The sequence below is a fragment of the Mastomys coucha genome, unplaced genomic scaffold (assembly GCF_008632895.1).
Source record: "Mastomys coucha isolate ucsf_1 unplaced genomic scaffold, UCSF_Mcou_1 pScaffold13, whole genome shotgun sequence".
NCBI lineage: Eukaryota > Metazoa > Chordata > Mammalia > Rodentia > Muridae > Mastomys > Mastomys coucha.
Genome location: NW_022196895.1, coordinates 27,067,312 through 27,085,540, shown reverse-complemented (window position 1 = coordinate 27,085,540; position 18,229 = coordinate 27,067,312). Strand labels below are relative to the sequence as shown.

Sequence of the window (18,229 nt, the reverse complement as noted above, 5' to 3'; positions counted from 1 at the left end):
TTTTTGCTAACATATATGCCCTGGTTGCAAATATCTCTAAACTGTGCTTATGTGCTCCACAAATTTAGTTGAATTTATTCTAATTAATTAATTAAACTTTTAAATGTTATATTTATTCTTTCCTTTTTTCTTTTATATCTCTCTCCCTCTCTCTTCATCTACTTTTGTGTCATTTATAAATTTCAAATCTCTGTCACTGGAGGTTTTTACTAAGTTTTTAATTGTTAATTTGTAGTTTATGTCATACTTTTTGAGAACAGTCATTTTATCACAATCTTTCATGTCTACTACTTTTTATGGCACAGAATGAGGTATCTTCATCAGTGTCCATGAAATCTTTAGAAGAATATATAATATATAATAATATGATGAAGTAATCTGTAGATATAAATTATACTACATTATGGAGAAAACAAATGCTTTTCCTGGTCAATTAGAAATCGTTTCTCAGTCATGTCCACTACCACTCCCCCATAACTGCCACCCCTTATCACTTTAACATGTGCAGGACCTGTGCATGCTACTTTAGGCTCTGTGAGTTGGTATGTGCATTAGCCATGTATCTGGAAGGCATTGTTTCCTTGGTGTCATGGATTGCCTCTGTCTCATAAAATCTTTCTGCCTCCACTCCCTGAGCCCCAAGAGAAGTGCTTTGATGGAGATATCCCATTAGGAATGAGAGTTACAGTCTCTTGTTCTCTGCATATTTTCCCCTTGTAGTTTCTGTGTTAGTTCCCATCTCATGTAAAAGGCAGTTTCTGTGAAGATGGCTGTGCAGGGCACTGACCTATGAATGCAGCAGAATGCTTTCAGAGGTCACTTTATATCTGTGTTCTTGGCCATCCAAGCATTGTCAGACATGGGTTCTATCTCATGGAGTGAGCCTTAAATCCTGTCAGATATTGGTTGGTTACTCACACTGCATTTGTGACAGTATTGCACCAGCATGCCATGCAGGTAGGTCATCATTGTTGATCACAGGGTTTGTAGCTGCTTTGAGTTATCTCTATTCAATAGTTTCAAGCAGACTACCTTCCAATAATATGAACACTAAACAGTAGGGTTGAAATTCTAGATATGTGCCAGCTCAACTTTTCTATATTCTATGGGGTATGTACGTTGTATGTTCAGCAATAGAACTTTACCTTTAGTATGTGAGGAACAACCAATAGCCATAGAAAAAGCCTGAGTTGTTTGAGAGTTTCCATGGAGCCTATTTATCAATCTGAACAAAGCTTAATTCCACTGTATCAATGACCTCAACATATGGTTAGGTACCCTCAATATGAGAGAAGAAAAAAATGAGCAATAGTATTGAGCTCTTTTTCACAGGAAAAGACTTTATGAGCAAGACAAATAGCATAGGCACTAAGACCAACAATTAATAAATGGCAACCTCATGAAACTGAAGTTTCTGGGTGGAAAAGGACACCGTCATCTGAACAAAGCAGCAGGACAGAACGGGAAAAAATCTACCAATTGTACATCTGATAGAGGGTTAATATGTAAAATATACAAATTACTTTAAAAAGTGTATATTCAAAGAACAAATAGCTCAATCAAAAACGGGATATAGAACCTAAACAGTTCTCAAAAGAAGAAACACAGGGTGAGAAACACTTAAAGAAATGAACAACACCCTTAGTCATTAGAGAAACGCAAATAATAACTACTTTGGGATTATTGTTCTTATACCAGTCAGTATGGCCAAGATGAATAGAACAAATGACAGCTCATGCTGGCAAGGATATGGAGAAAGGAAACATTCCTTTATCACTGCTGGGAATTCAAATTTGCATAGCCACTAAGGAAATCAGTGTGGTGGTTTCTCATGAAGCTAAAGAATAAGTCTACCTCAAGATTCAGATATAACATTCTTAGGCATATACCCAAAGGGTTCTGCCTCCTACTATGGGGAAACTTCCTTATCCATGTTCATTGCTGCTCTATGTACAACGAAAATTGGAAACAACCTAGATGTCCATCAGCCGATAATGTAGTGCAAGTACAAAGTGGAATGGTATTAGCTGTTGAGAAAGAAAATCATGAATTTCCCAGGTAAATTGATGGAGGTAAGAAAAAAATCCTGTGAGGTAATTCAGACCCCAAAAGACAAATATATGTATTCTTTCATATGTGCATGTTAATTTTTAAGCTTTTAATAGGCATGTTACAATTCACATACCCACAGAACTTAGGTAAAGAGTAAACAGGAAGGGAGAATCTCCCAAGAAAGGGGTAATAAAATGTATAGCTACAGAGAGACAGGGAAGGTGGAGTGGGCGTATTAAATGGGTGAAGTAGGTAATAGAAAGGTAATAACATGGATAGTCTAAGATGGAATATGACGAGGAACAACTAACATTAAGGATCATTTAAGGGGTCACATTGAACCATGCCTAAACTCGACATCTATTGCCACCTTGAATAAGCTCCAATGCCATTAATGGGTTAAGTCTAGTTGAGTATTGTGAGTTAACTTTTCAAAGAAAGAAACTAAAATTTAGATACAATGTAACATGTTTCCCAAGTCTTACAAGTTCCCATGCATGCCAAAAACAACTGGGTTTTGGAATTCATGCTCTTTCTGCTCCTGATTTTCTTTAAAAATTATTCAATATTTAACCTCTAGATGATTCTATAATGAACAAATAAATTTCTCACAGACCTAATATGAGGGCTTTGTCTTGTCTTACTGTACCTTGCTTTGTCCTGTTTGACTGTTATCTCTTGGAGGCCTACTCTTTTCTGAAGAGGAAATGGAGGGGGAATAGATCTGAGGAGAGAGGAGTTGTGGATCAGTTTAAGAGGAGTAGAGGGAGGGGAAACTGAAACTGTGTTCAGATGTATGAGAGAAGAGTTTTTCAATAAAACAATTGAACAAACAAAAATAGGAGAATATATATACATATACATTGTTCATTAATGTCTTACAAGGCTAATGTCAGGCATGAAGTTTCTGATTGCTGTAAAATATGCCTAAGGTCAATAGTTTGGGGGTATATTTTGAGATTTTTTTATTATTAATACCATATAATTTTACAAATTAGATAGGCAAGTGAATAGGCAGGTGGATGTCCTTGTAAGTGGAAACCATTAACATAAACATAGATTTGAAGGATGGAAATACCTACAGCTTTGTAACGGATAGGCATGAAGTACATGTATGGCATATGTTAGTGCAATCTGGAACCTATAATACAGGATTATAATCTCTGAATCCTTTAAATATGTAATTTGTTACACAACAGCTAAGCTGGAGTACTCACTTTGTAACGTGTACATCCTAAGTGGGAGTCTTTGTAGCTTGTTGAGAGCACACTCAAAATTCTGCTTGCCACCTGTTGACTCTCCTGCACCAGGTTATTTATTATCTACCTGGACCTCTAGAGGCAGTTCTTTATCTTTATAAGCATCTTATTTTACTAAGTGAAGTTGAAATAGGCAGTGTTTTAACTTCATCTACTTTTCAAATTTTTAAAGAGAACAGTATAAAATTATTTAAACTTATTATGAGGTATGTAATCCTAGTTCAAAGGAATCTTTTTATTTTTTTTCTAAATTGTGTTTATAGATTTTCATAGGCACAAATATATTTAATCATTAAATACTTTATTTTAAGTTCTGCTTCTTCACCTAAACCCATTTTCCTGAGGTGTTTTTATTGAGAAGAATATCTGCTTAATTGTAATTACTCTTAATTAAGATACATCTTCTTTCTCCAAAACTCTAAAATGAATTGTGTGACAAAATATTATTCTTAAGCAGACATATAAAGTAATTTTTACTTAAATAGTTGTTTGTATCATAATTCTATCATATATAAATGTTTTCAATGTTTTCCCCACACAGTGCAGTCTTCAAAGGGAAACATGACAGACCTTTCCTGCATGCTCTTCTGGATAGTTTTTTATGATTCCTTAAAATTTATGAGGAGCTAGATATCCTGTTTTTCACACTTAAAAAACCGTCAGTTTTATTGCATGATAACCTATTTACATTTCATACTGTTTTCCTTTCTTTTGCCAATGTTAATTGCTTCATTGTGTTAATGTTATGTACAAAAATTACATCAACATTAATAAATGCTAGAAAGAGCTGGCATTCTACTCACACATGAACATTTCATTAACTCAAGAAAATTAATAAAGCTATATGCTAGCCCACACCTCCTCTGTAAGATTCAGAACAGTGTGGCCAGACCATCTTTATCATAAAATTCTATTTCCCAAGATGCAGAATTCACATATACATATCCGAGATATGTATATTCCACAACAGAAAGAAGATAGTTAAAATATTAACTCATACACACAACAACTCAATTTGTAAGTGGCCTGTCTTTCCTATCCTCCTCTCAAGTGTGTCACCATCTGGGTATGATTTAGTCATCTTTTCTCTATTGTTATTAAGCTCAGTATATTGATATTCTGCTTATAGTGCAATCAGTAAAAATCTGTAAGATATTCATTTGTCTGCTGTCTGGTGGCAGTTTCATGATGCTTTGAATGGGAAGTAAGTTCTGCAAGTGGTAAAAATGGAAATGTGCTTGAAATTTATTCTCTCAAAACACGTGCTTTAGATAGCAGTGTGTCCTCAGAAAACACAGGCTACAGTGAGTCAAACAACTTTACCTTCATTTCCTCATTCCATCCAATGGGGAAGTTTCAGGAAGTTTAACCTTGAATAAAAGTACACTGCGTATAGTCACCAATATCAGTCACTGATAAAACACCTCTTAAAACAAACAATGAAGACTTAGGTCATCCAGGTTGTGCCATAGAAATAATATAATGAGCTTGTTTCTATATCTAAGGTAAGGATCTGTGCGAATTATTAAAAAATAAAGTATTGGTACTATGCTGCCATTAACAGCATGCACAGTTAACCACAGGGGTAACTGTGAAGCCAAAATCTCAGAAATTGAGTATGAAAATTAAAGTTCAATATTTCAAATGGTCTTTCATTTAAGTCATTTTTGTTTTTGGACTTTAAAATCTACATGAGAAGTCTAGTGTTATAAAAACTCATATAATATTTTTGTTATAAATCTAACCCTCTGCCCTAATAGTAAACCAAACAAGAATATAGTTGTAATACTTATTGTATTTCCTTCATTGTGTACTGAGTTGAGCATTCTCTAATGAACTATTTCCTATATTACTTATGATTAGTTGTTTTATTAAAAATAAAATAGAGTTTCTAATTTGTTATCTTTGAAATTAATTTACTTGCAAAAGTAGCATATAGTTTTTGAGATATTTGTTATTTTCATTTTCTATTTCTACATTGCCATTTCATCTCATGACTACAGGACTCCTGATAACAACCTGCTATCTAACTTAAGATGAACCATGAATAGAAGCACTTTGGTACCACTCTAGACTCAGCACCATTATATTATGCCTGACAATTCATTCGTGTTGGTGACCAGAGTGAGATGAAATTTGAGGGAATTTTAAGTACTAATCTCTGCATATGGCTGAGAAGTGAACATGCTGTATGAGGTCATACTTCTAGATGCTGATTATTTGTTTTCCATATACATCCCAAGTCGTGTCATCTACGAATGTTAGGTTTTACCTGTTTTCAGTTAGAAACTTTTGAAGAAGCTTGATTACAAAGTTAAAGTAATCTAAAGATATCTTTATGTGTATCTACTGATGGTACTAAAACTGAGAGGCCTTTGTTCCTGGAACTTTAAAAATTCTTCCACCTTCTTAAATCATAGTTCTAAACTATATTCTTCATGGCTATGGGTGGTATTTGCTCATCTGACAAGCTGTGGACGTAACAGGCTACTGGATTACTATTCCAGGTAACAATGATACTGATGAGATTGTGTGTGTGTGTGTGTGTTCAAATTAGCACTTCTAACAATGAAAGTTAAAATGAAACAATTAATCTCTGGATTATACAGCTTGAGAGCTCTATTTTAAATGAATAACCAAGATGAGGAAGAAGCTTTCTAGAAATCTACCATCCATGTGAAAGTTAATTTTTAGATTTCTTCATTCATCTCAGGATTATATATAGAGATTCCAGAAGGAATTTAGATGTGTCTCATTTTGAATTTCTACATGAGTGATATAAATTCTGGATATTAAGAAAATGAGAGATGGTGATTTTCTTTGAGAGTTTGTTACTTGGACCAGTAGATCATTTTACAATGGTAGGGTTTTGAGGGAAAGGACAAGTAGATGAGAAAATAAAGAAGATAGAAAATTTGTTATTGGAAGGTCTTTCACTAGCTAATGGCTCATGAAAACATGCTTAAGAAATACAGCATCTTATATACAAGTCACATGGGATAAATGGGACATAGTCAGAGACAGCCATCATAAAATGGGCCAAGGTCAGTAAGAAACTAATCAAGTCATGTTGCACAAAAGGAACACAGAACCAAGCTTATAAGCTTTGGGACTGATCATTGTAGACTCTTCAGAGGAAAAAGTCAGATTTCCAGGAACTGAAGCCTTCTTTCAGACCCTTGCTCCTGCCCCAGCCGAAACCTTGCCAAGTCTGCCTCTGGCCAAAGACACAGAGCAGAGTCTCCTTTGTCCTTTCATCAGGTCCTCCGAGAAAGTCTTGGATTAGACAGACTTTCAAGGTTTTACCCTCTGCTGAGTGATTTCCACTGATGAGCCATGGAGGAGATAGATTCAAAAGTTACCCAGACTCAAGATTCATCAGTTCCCAGCACAGCCTATGCACATGCATCTTTTGAGGAAATGCTCTTGAAATTCTCTGTGATGCCTTGTCTTCAAACTGACAGGAGTTTTAATCGAATCCTCCTATACTGCTAACTCGGAAGCTACTGGCACCCCTTAACTTGGAGGCATTCCTAATTTTGTCTTATTTGGATGGCTACATAGAACTTTATTACTATGCATGCTTTTAAAACTGAATGGTCCCCAGAGCTTCCATAATGCACTGCACTGTACATGACACAGCAAACACTGTTCTGCTAGAAAGAAGATTCATCATTTTACAATTGCCATTGGACACTTCTGGGATTCTGATTAGAGATTACCTGTTCCTTGAGGTCCATTTTTCTAGAAGTAATACTTGTATTAAGTAGAAAAATCAGCCATTGGATAGAGAAACTTAGGTGATCACTCAAGATTTGAATATAACATTCTCCTCTGTGTAGGCCTAGAATCATAAAGTGTTACACTGAAGTACTATTTACATATTCACGAAATCACTTATTCTGAAAATAACATTGTGCCTTCCCACTGAGAGAAAAAGATTTGTTATTCCTCTCATATATTAGATGAAGCGAAAAAGAAATAGAAGAAACCTGAAGCCTTCACCTGCAGTAAGCAGTCTGCAGAAGTACAGGCTGGAATCCAGCCCCTGCTGTGACTCTAATGTCCAATTTCTCAGACAGAGGATTTACACATGAGGGATGATGATGTTTTGGAAGGAAATTAACATAGCCTTAGATGGAAAAAGCAGAGTATCTCAAATTAACTACAGAGCTATTACAATGACATTGTGTGCTGTACAATAGCCCATTATGCAGTATTAGATCACTGCCTTCCTCTGTTTCTGGCTTATTACTGGGGACAAAACAAAGTTTAAGCAGCATTTTGTGCACTGTCGACCACATAAGGTCTGCCTGGGGTTCTGAAATTTATTTAGAAAAACAAACATATTCATACACATACATATACATGCACACCTCACATGCACAAATGCATACATAATACACACATTCACATGGATGAGTGCACATGTGCATGTGCACATGTACACACATTCATGCACACATTCATATGTGCACATTTGTACACACATTTACACATGTATCATGCTTGTATAGCCATCCAGGCAGCATTTCAATTTTCAATGTACCCCTTTAATTGCAATTTTTAAATTTGTGTTTTACAATGCACTGACTTTATAACTTAATAATGTGTAATTATAAATTTTTGATATGCATATTTAGATGTTGAATTTATTTATATAAATTTAAAAGGTGCCAACACATATTTTGATATATGATATCATATTTCTAAATTGATTTTTGTTCTTCCTTGCTTTTCCTATATATTTTTTGACTCTCAATCATCTGTTCATTGAATTAGAATCTGGTATCTTTCATTTCAATTTCTTTCTTTCTTTCTTTCTTTCTTTCTTTCTTTCTTCCCTTCTTCCTTTCTTTCTTTGTTCCTTTCTTCCTTTCTTCACTTTATATCCTGATGATAGCTCCCCTCCTTTCTCTCCTCCCAGTCCCAACCTTACACTCCCCTCCCCATTCAGAGAATGGGAGACCCCCATGTGTGCCAGCAACCCCATCCCCTCCAGTCAGTCATGACTAAGTGCTTCTATCCCACTGAGGTCAGACAAGGCATCCAGCTTGGGGAAAGGGAATTCAAATGTAGGCCACAGAGTCTGAGACAGCTCCTACTCCAATTGTACTTCATGCAGGGAGCCTGCATGAAGACCAAGCTAGATATCTGTTACGTATTTGTAGGGATGTAGGTCCAACCCGTGTATGCTCTTTGGTTGGTGGTTCAGTCTCTGTGAGCCCCCATGGGCTCAGGTTAGTTTACACTGTAGGTCTTCTTGTGGTGTTCTCGATCCCTCAGGCACCCTCAGTCTTTCCCCTGACTCTTCTACAAGATTTCAAGATCAGCTTACTGTTTGGCTATGAGTCTCTGTATCTGTTTCTCTTAACTGCTAGATCAAGCCTCTCAGAAGTCAATTAGGCTAGGCTCATGTCTGTAAACATAGCAGAGTATCATTAATATATCAGGAGTTGGCTTTCTCCCATGGAATGGAACTTAAGTTGACCAGTCATTGGTTGTCCATTCCTCCAATCTGTTCCATCTTTATCACTGCACATCTTGTAGGCAGGACAAATTTGGGTTGAAAGTTTTGTGGATAGTTTAGTTTCTTCCTCTCTCTATTGGAAGTCCTGTATGGCTACAGGAGGTGGCACCTTCAGGATCCATATCTCCCACTGGTAGGAGTCTCAACTAGGGTTACCCCATAGGCTCCCAGGAGACTTTCTTATCCTAGGTTTCCAGCTAGTCCTAAAGATGCCACCAATTTCCATGTTTTCTCTCATCCTTCTTCCTCCTCTCCATTTACCTCATACCTGATCCCTTCTCTCCATCTATTACCCTCCCAATCCTCTCTCCCACTCAGTTCCCTCCCTTCATTCACTTCCAATGTCAGCTTTATTTTCGTTCTGGGTGAGATTCAAGCATCCTCGCTTGGGTCTTCCCTCTTGTTTAGCCTCTTTGGGTTTGTGAAGTGTAGGGTGGGTATCCTGGACTTTATGACTAATATTCACTTATAAGTGAGTACTTACCATGTGTGTCTTTCTGAATCAGGATTACCTCACTGGGGATCATATTTTTCTAGCTCTACCCATTTCCCTGCAAACTTCATGATGTCCTTATTTATAGTAGCTGAGTGGTGTTCCTTGTGTAAATGGATCATATTTTCTTTATCCACTCATTGGTTGAAGGACACCTAGGTTGTTTTTTGTTTCTGGTTACTATGACTGAGGTTGCTATGAACATATTTGGGCAAGTGTCACTGTGGTATGTTGGAGTATATACCCACAAATGGTATAGCAGCATCCTGAGGTATAAGTATTACCAATTTTTTGAGAAACCACCAGATTTATTTTCAAAGTGATTCTCCAAGTTTGCACTCTCACCAGCAATGGAGGACTGTTTTCCTTGCTCCACATCCTTGCCAGCATGTGCTATCACTTGAGATTTTGATCTTAGCAGTTCTGATAGATATAAGATGAAATATCAGTTGTTTTGATTTGCATTTCTTTGATGACTAAGAAGGCAGAACATTTCTTTAAGTGCTTCTTGGGCACTTAAAGATTCTTTGGTTGAGAATTCTGTTTAGCACTGTATCCCATTTTTAAAATTTCCTTTTTTATATTAATTGTTCGAGATTTTTGTATATTTGCATTATTTCCTTCCCCTCCCTTTTCTGTCTCCAACTCTTTCCCATATATTTCTCATTCAGATTTATGTATTCATTTTAATCTCTCTCTGTCTCTCTGTTTCTCTGTCTCTCTCTGTCTCTGTCTCTGTCTCTCTGTCTCTCTGTCTCTCTGTCTCTGTCTCTCTCTCTCTCTCTCTCTCTTTCTCTCTCTCTCTCTGTTAGATATGTACTACAACCTGATCAGCCTATATAATGTTACTTCTAACTGTACATTTTTAGGGCTGGTTATTTGATATTGAATAACCAGTTGATGTGCTACTTCTTGTCAATTCTCTTTGCAATAGATGGAAACTATTACAGAAAACCACAACTGATAAAAAGATACACTTGTGGAGCCCAGACCCAATGGTATATATACAACACAACTCTGGAGCTCAGTGTCAAATGATATATTTACAATACAATAGAACTCCTGTACTTATGTCTCAGGCTCTTCTCAGAAAACCAGGCAGAAAGATTGTAAGGATCAAAGGAATGAGATTTTTTTTCTATGAGATAGTGTTTTCTAGAAGTGCCAAATTGTATGTCTATGAAGTCACACCAGTATGGCTGTCCAAACCTGAGCTGGACAAGGATGACATCAATAGTTCTACTACTAAAGGAGGAAAGTGGACAAGGCCTCAACTTTAGACAGTGAACCACAAGCAACTAAGGACCGACGAGAATGGGAGATATAATCCCCCTTCTTTGTTTTTTTATTGAGTCAGGGATTTATTTACCTTATTCTGTAGCCCCGGCTAGCCTAGGAATGATTATATCGTACATATTGGCCTGAAACTTGTAGGGATTTGTCTTTTTTCAGACTCATGAGTGATGGAATTATAAGCATGTGCCATCATACCAGGTTTTATATTGTATACTTTTTTAAAAAAACCCCACAGAGAATCTTTTCAAATATGAATGTCTCATATCATAAGATTCTTTACCATCAGACTGCCTGCAGACCTTCCTGGGTGCTATTTAATTTCATTTGAAAATTCCGTATAAAAATCAAACTTGCAGCTTTTCCCTGTGGCAAGAAGAAAACAGTCTCTTTGGAATAACATGAGAAGAAGATACTTAAACTTAAATGAACCATATGCATTCAGGTATTCCAGTCCTAGGTCTAAAATGAATTTGAGTTTCACCACAGCTATCTCTAATCTAATTAGCATCCCTATCCATTCCTTTGAGATATATTTTGAGTCATGAACATGATATAATTCTAGGCCTTGGGAAACTCCAAATCTAAATGACCATCGAGGATATCTCTTGTTGGTTCTGAGATAAAGAGTTACAAACTGTTTGGCGTATCTTTGCAGCCTCCATTAATTGAGTATTCTACTTAGATCTGAGTTGAGATTTCAGGGCATAGGTGACATGGTTAAGGAAAAGTATACAGAGCTGAAGAATCAGAGAAGAGAATGAGTGTGAACATTTTGAAGAACTTCAAGTTATTCGCTGGAACACTGGACGTGCATAGAGGATACTAGGAAGCTCATTGAGCAATACAGTGACTGATGGTATCAGAAAGATTCCTGCAGTAGATCTCAATGTTTGATTATGCAAGCTGCAGTATATGTGTATGTATACATATGACTTAAATTAGCACATTTTCTACATATACACATACACATATATTGCTATATTTGTGTGTATATGCAAGTATATATTTTGAACACACATATAGACACACTTATAGGCTAGGGTTTTGTCTATTTACCTATGTGTGGTCAGCATGAAAATCAGAACTTTGTATGTAGTAGCAGTTAAAAAATATTCTCTTAAGGGAAGTTAACTGTAGCAAGGAGAAAATTGGAGTTACTATTGTAGAGATAAGCACGAAAATACACTAATACTTGCCCCTTCAGTATCACCTCAGAAATTATAGGTCTCTTTGAGGTCAAAATCAAAGTAAGAACAAAGCATTCGCATAAACCTAAATGTGTACTAAATCACATTAGCTCTTTGGGGTTGTAGGTATTCACATCCCCTATACTTTACATTATCTGAGTTGTCTTTATATTTTGGCAATTTATCAGTTTTCTTCTTTGGTTTCAAAAATCCCTATTTCTGTTATAGAAAGTAGACCTCTGATAATATTTTCCATGAGAAGTAAAAGAAAAGAAGAAGAAATGTTACTTGTTCCTTGGGTATCTTGACAAAGGTCCCCATGACAGTGTGTAAAAGAAAACTGCACTGTAAACTAGATGAAATTTTCTCCATGGTTAACATTCTAAACATTTCTTTAATACTGAGAGTTGTCCATCTAAGGAATGTGTACTTTGACAGTATGAGATGTGTACTTTAAAGGGATTGTGTTTTTCTGGTACCATTGCCTGAAATTACAGAATGTTATGGCACTTCAGTGTCTGACATTCCTATAAATTTCCCTTTAATGTTATAATGCATGTGATAGCAGCTAATTTTTGTAAGTATGATATTGTGTAACCAGGATAAATACATTTGTTAAAAACATATCTTCATATTTTCACTTGACAATGCCAGACAACTGTTGCTCATTATAAAAAAATTACTTAAATAAAAATTAATCTCTGACAAAAGAAGCATAAATAATGTATCAAAATTACCTAGTTATGTGTTTTCCAGGACTTTTTGGTAATGTCACAGTGTTCAGTAATGATGATATTTGAGCTTTTCTGTTGTGATCCTTGCTTTGTGATAATTGTTCTCACAATGGTAGAGACCAAGAGTCATGAAGTTGAAAATGAAGTTAAAACCTCATTTTTCTTCTACCTCAGCTGTTCCCTTATATCCTTCCCAACACATACTCAGAAGAATGTGCTCTCAAAAAGACAGAATTGTTCTTTAAAAGTCATTTGTTATATTCGATTCCAAAATGTGTTATGATTGTTTGAACACATTGCAAAGGCATCTATGCTGGGTATTCAAGCTCTGACATGTAGTCTTGGCTGTTACAGAGAAGTGTGTCAGTTGCCTCATTTCTTGTAAATCTGGATTTTTTTTACTAGAAAATGGTATGCAAAGTCCTTCCCAGCTGTAAACTTTTTGACCCAAACATGGTTCAATAACAAATGGACTCCTTTTGCTTTTCAATTTGATTCTCAGCCATCTGTTGGTGCATCAAGAGGATCACAGGTTTAAGGAGTCTCTTGCTAAGCCAAGATCAAACTCTTCCTATAACATGTTTTCCTTCATTTCATACTCTTTTCAAGTACACACAGAAGAATAAGTCTGTATTGTCTCCTTGGAACTCTGTCAACACTGAGTTAGCAAGATCATTCTCTCTTCACCAAGAGGAAGGACAAAACTTTCTCCTCTCTCTCTCTCTCTCTCCCTCTCTCTCTCTCTCTCTCTCTCTCTCTCTCTCTCTCTCTCTCTCTCTCTCACACACACACACACACACACACACACACACACACATACATACACACACACACACTTATGCTCACACTCAGACACACATTCAAATGTAGATACACAGATGTTAAGAGTGTGTGTGTGTATAGGTATAGGTAGCGAAATGAAAACCAAAACTGTGGCCTTAGAAATAGTATGTATTACTTTCTTCTGTTTTTGAAACTATCAACAGAAGTAATAAAACCACACTGTTTTCCAGCTGTACTCTTTTTACAAGACTTCTAAAATAGGAGTCTAAGGAGCAGTGAAACTGCATGTCACCATCTTCATTTCTCCATAGTCAAAGGTCTCATTCACGGAGAAATAAAAACATCAGCCCCAAGGCATCACTGAAACATAACGGTATGTCAAGAAGGACAGTGGTTTTTATGAGTCATCTCATTAAAATGTCACAACAGCCCATTGATTTAGGCACACTTCCTTTAATAGAAGTACAGAAAGATGGAAACTCAGCTCCAGGAAAACAACTTTGTATGCTCAAAGAAGAAAAGCCAAACTTTGAAACAAAATAGAAGAGAAGGCTATATTCATTGCCAGTTTCCTAAAAGGACAAGAATGCTGTACCAAACAGTACAGACAAGAAAGGAGAATTTGAGACAAATGTCTAGAATTTAAAAGAAAGAGTATGAAGAGGCACCCAGTTGTAGGGCATGCCAAGGGACCTGAAAGGAAAAAGGAAGTGCTGTACATTTTAGATGCTTCTCAGGTTTCTAGAGCCAAACTATGTAAATCTATTCAGTATGTGTAGCTTATGCATAATCAGTTTGACTTCAGAGGGATAGATTACTAGCTAAGGGGCAAAATTCTCTGGCATTATTCTAGTCTCCATATCTTTGCAAATGATAATTTATGGTTTCCTTCTATTTTTCTTTTCTCTTCTATAAATTAATGTATTTTTTACACTCCATATTCCATTCCCTGTCCTCCCATCCACCCTCTGACTTCTCCCCATGCCCCTGTCTCCATGTAGATGTCTCCACCTCCATCCTACCTGACCTCTAAACTCCCTGGGGCTTCCAGTCTCTTGAGGGTTAGGTACATCATCTCTGAGTGAACACATACCCAGAAGTTCTCTACTGTATGTGTGTTGGGGGCCTCATATCAGCTGATGTATGCTGTCTGTTTGGTGGCCTAGTGTTTGAGAGATCTCGGGGGTCCAGGTTAATTGAGACTGCTGGTCCTCCTACAGGATAGCCCTTCTCCTCAGCTTCTTTCAGCCTTCCCTAATTCAAAAACAGAGGAAAGCTGCTTCTGTCCATTGGTTGGATTCAAATATTATTTTCAGTCATGGTTGTATATGAAAATTTATATCAGCATAAATATGAATTATCCAACAAAAATCCTTTTTCAAATGTTTCCATGAAGCATAACATAGCATGATGGATATTCTGAGACCAGAACTCTGGTTCAAGGAGAGGTGTATTGCAGAACTAAGATGAGAAAATAACAACCACCAAGGTTGTTCCAATGAGGTAGGCACATGCACACACGCAGAGAAAACTAAGCGTCTAGTCAAATCTTTGTTTTCAGTTAAAGACTAATGTTTCAATTCTAAGTATCAACAAGTTAAAAAAGTGTTTCACCTTGTGTACATATCCCCATTTTGGTCACAACATTAGTTGTGCTTATGTGAAGCTCTTTGACTAAATCATGTCTGCTCGAGTATCTATGAGCATAAATGTTAAAATGGAACAAATTTTCTTTTACAGAGGTCTCAATTAAATTACAATATTAAGCATACTACTATTGGAGTCCATTAAAGATTTAGTTACCTTCTGTGGTGAACATTAAGAAGCTATTACTCAAATTCTATTTAAGGTATTAAAAGGAATTAAATGTATAAGAAATGTCATTATACATCGCGAGCTGATTTTCTAACGAAAGCTTAGCCACTGATAGATTGCTTAAGCATCTCCAAGGTTTCAGTTTCATACTCAATAATTCAGAGACAGAGTGGGGCTATACTGATTCATAATTTTCACTCATCCTTTCTCAGCAGAATGATAGAGAAACAGCCTTTCTTTCTCACCTGGTATCTAAAGCTGAGTTCTTCAATTAAAACTCAGCAGTCATCAGTGAGGAAATAGCACTGAGTTCCCCCAGGGATCAGTACACTGCCCATTATGTTCTCTGTTGCCAACACTCTTTGTATCACACCATGTAGTCATGTAGTCTTAGCCTGTTTTGCTATCATGGCCAAGGGTAAAGAAGTTAGTTTTCTTACATTGTTTTTGAATACTTGTCCCTTCATTTCTGCTAAAAAGCTATAGCCTGAGCTGGTAGGACAATGTGCCTTTAATTTTTTTTTTTTCTGAACAAAAAGAAAATTTGTTATGCAGAGTTTTTAATTTCTGTTTTTGTCATTTTTAATACTATGTTTGCTCAATGGAAGAACAGCATTCTCGTTCTTTCTCTTTAATGGTATATCAACAGTTTTCAATTCAAATGTCATCAGGGAGCAGCTGGGAAAATATTAAAACAATTGGAAGATCTCTGTAAGTATAAGGTAACTACAGAAAAGCAATTTTGAAGAGATTGGAACATTCTGTTATAGGATAAATATACTCTCTAACTCATTTCTGTACTTCTTATTATTAATTCTTCTCACACAGCCATGTTCTGAAAGGACCAGAATTTCTCTGCTTTTGGCAGGAATCCAGGGATATAAACCTTATAGATATTAATGCTTTCAAAATACTTGTTTTGATGCCAGAAGTCTCTCTTTTTTTTGGGTAGCCTTTCCAAACAGCAGCAGATGAATAATACTAATATTTCATAATAAGGAAAACCACATTGAATACAATGGACAACTTAGTGCCCAGAGTAGGGGACCACTAAGTTGGCTCAAGAACCACAAGACCAAGTTCTCAGCAAAAAGGATATTTATTTGCTCCAGAGGGACAGAGGGCAGAGAAGAGTCAAAAACAGGAGACAGAGGGCAAGGGAGAAGGGGAAAGAGGACAAGGGAGAGAAGGCAGGGATATTTGTCTCTTGATAAAGAGGAGACAGATGTGGCCCATAGGCAAATGTCAGTTTGTAAAGGATAAAGTGAAAACCCAATGTTAGGATGAGGTGTTTAAGTTTAATTGGGCATGCTAATTAGATGAGCCAAAGGGAGTTTTTGATTGCTGGGCTTCAATACTTTGATAGTTGGACCTTGGTAGTCAGCCTCAGGAGGAGAAAATGGCCAAATAAGGGATCAGACATTGGCAGCTAGCTTTAGGACTGCATTTTAATGTTTTTTATCAAGGCAGAGGGAATGATAAAGAAGGGCAAGGGCTACCAGAGCCAAGCCTACCACACTCAAGCTAGCCAGAATGCTTTACCCAGCAACACTCCAATGGTTTTTATTTTAAAAATATCTCTTCGAACTCTCAGCCATGTGAAGTGGTTCTCAGGGACTGGGAGCAGATAGGACTGAGTAGAAACTCCCATATTCAGACATGTCCATGATTCCTGAATTTTGAACTGTGGAATATCCATATGGGGGAAACAAGAGCAATCTTTATGCAGATGATGGATAAGACTGGGATGTTTAGCTTAACAAACAGGTGCTTTCCCTTGTGAAGACTGTTTTCTGTGAACATCATAATAAAAACTAGTAGCCACATACAAAAATCACTATAGGCTGAAAGTAATAGTGTTTTCTTTTCCAGTTTAATTTCAGATTTAAGAAAGTATTCACTGTTTCATCATCTCCGAAAACGCGATTATTTAGAAATAAAGTACCTCTCTCTCATTTCATCATATGGATGAAAAAGCTACTAAGTTGTATGGGTTCTCTTACTTAATGTACAACACCGTTATGCATACGTTTCGCCATAAAGAATTAGTGAAATCCATGTGTTTGTAAACAGAGACTGGAGATCCTATGGAACAGGGCTCTTTATTCATAGCTAAGTTCAAGATGACAATCCAGTCACTGAGTTTATTCAACAGTAGTAGAGTGAATGATTTCCTCTTTGGGGAACAAATGCTTTATTAATACTCAAAATTGAATACTGAAGTGAGTAGTCACTGAACTTCTGTTATCTGAGAAATTGGGAGTTACCTAACAAATAGAAGAGAGAAGGAATTAGTTCCACAAATAAAATAAAGGTTAAAGAAAAAAAAAAACCAAAATATAACTTTTCCTGACAAATATTTGGTTCCATCTTGAAAAGATTTTGCCAGCTGGAGCTTCAAGCAGTGTAAGCACTGATTGGAAAGGTGGAGAGTTCCTTGATGTAAATTGTCCACAGGAGTAGATTATCATGAATCACAGATGCTTTATCATGAGCATACTAAAATAAGATAAACAGTGACAGGAAGACCCTTATAATCCCTGAGTAGAACAACTTTGTAATATGATTTCTCATTGATTATGAATGTATCAGTTCATTGACTCCATGTGTACACTAGCCTCTATATCACTGCTTCTATCATGTAACTTTTTGTTTTGCTGTTAACACATATGGAGTGAATTCTTTAAGCATCCCAAATATATTCTATACCCATATAGTCAGGTAATAATCACGTATTAATAGAAATGTATCTATAAATATGCATTTATAGATTCGGTACAGTTAAAGGCATCAGCATTGCCTGACTGATCTTATAACATGAAAGAAGTGCTTATTAGATAGCACTTTTATAAAAGGCTAAGATGAAAAACAACATTTTTATATTTCTCCTTGTTACTTGTAAAACTTTGATAAGCTTCTGTTACATTTTCCAGACAGTCTCACTTCAGGTTTCCAGAGTAGAATCTCCCCTTTCCACTTCCCCTCTAGATCCCTTAGCATGTGACCTAATGATTTAGAATAATTTGTTGAGAATGGAATTAAAACCTAAGCCAAATATTAGAGACATTGCTAAGAAGAAA

The 18,229-nt window shown here is 36.4% G+C and overlaps 1 protein-coding gene across 1 annotated transcript in view; it reads left to right on the top strand.

The window, feature by feature from the left end:
• Nucleotides 1-18,229, top strand: part of Rit2 (Ras like without CAAX 2) — a 334,685-nt gene that overhangs the window by 189,428 nt on the left and 127,028 nt on the right. The gene's annotated exons all lie outside the window — the stretch shown is intronic.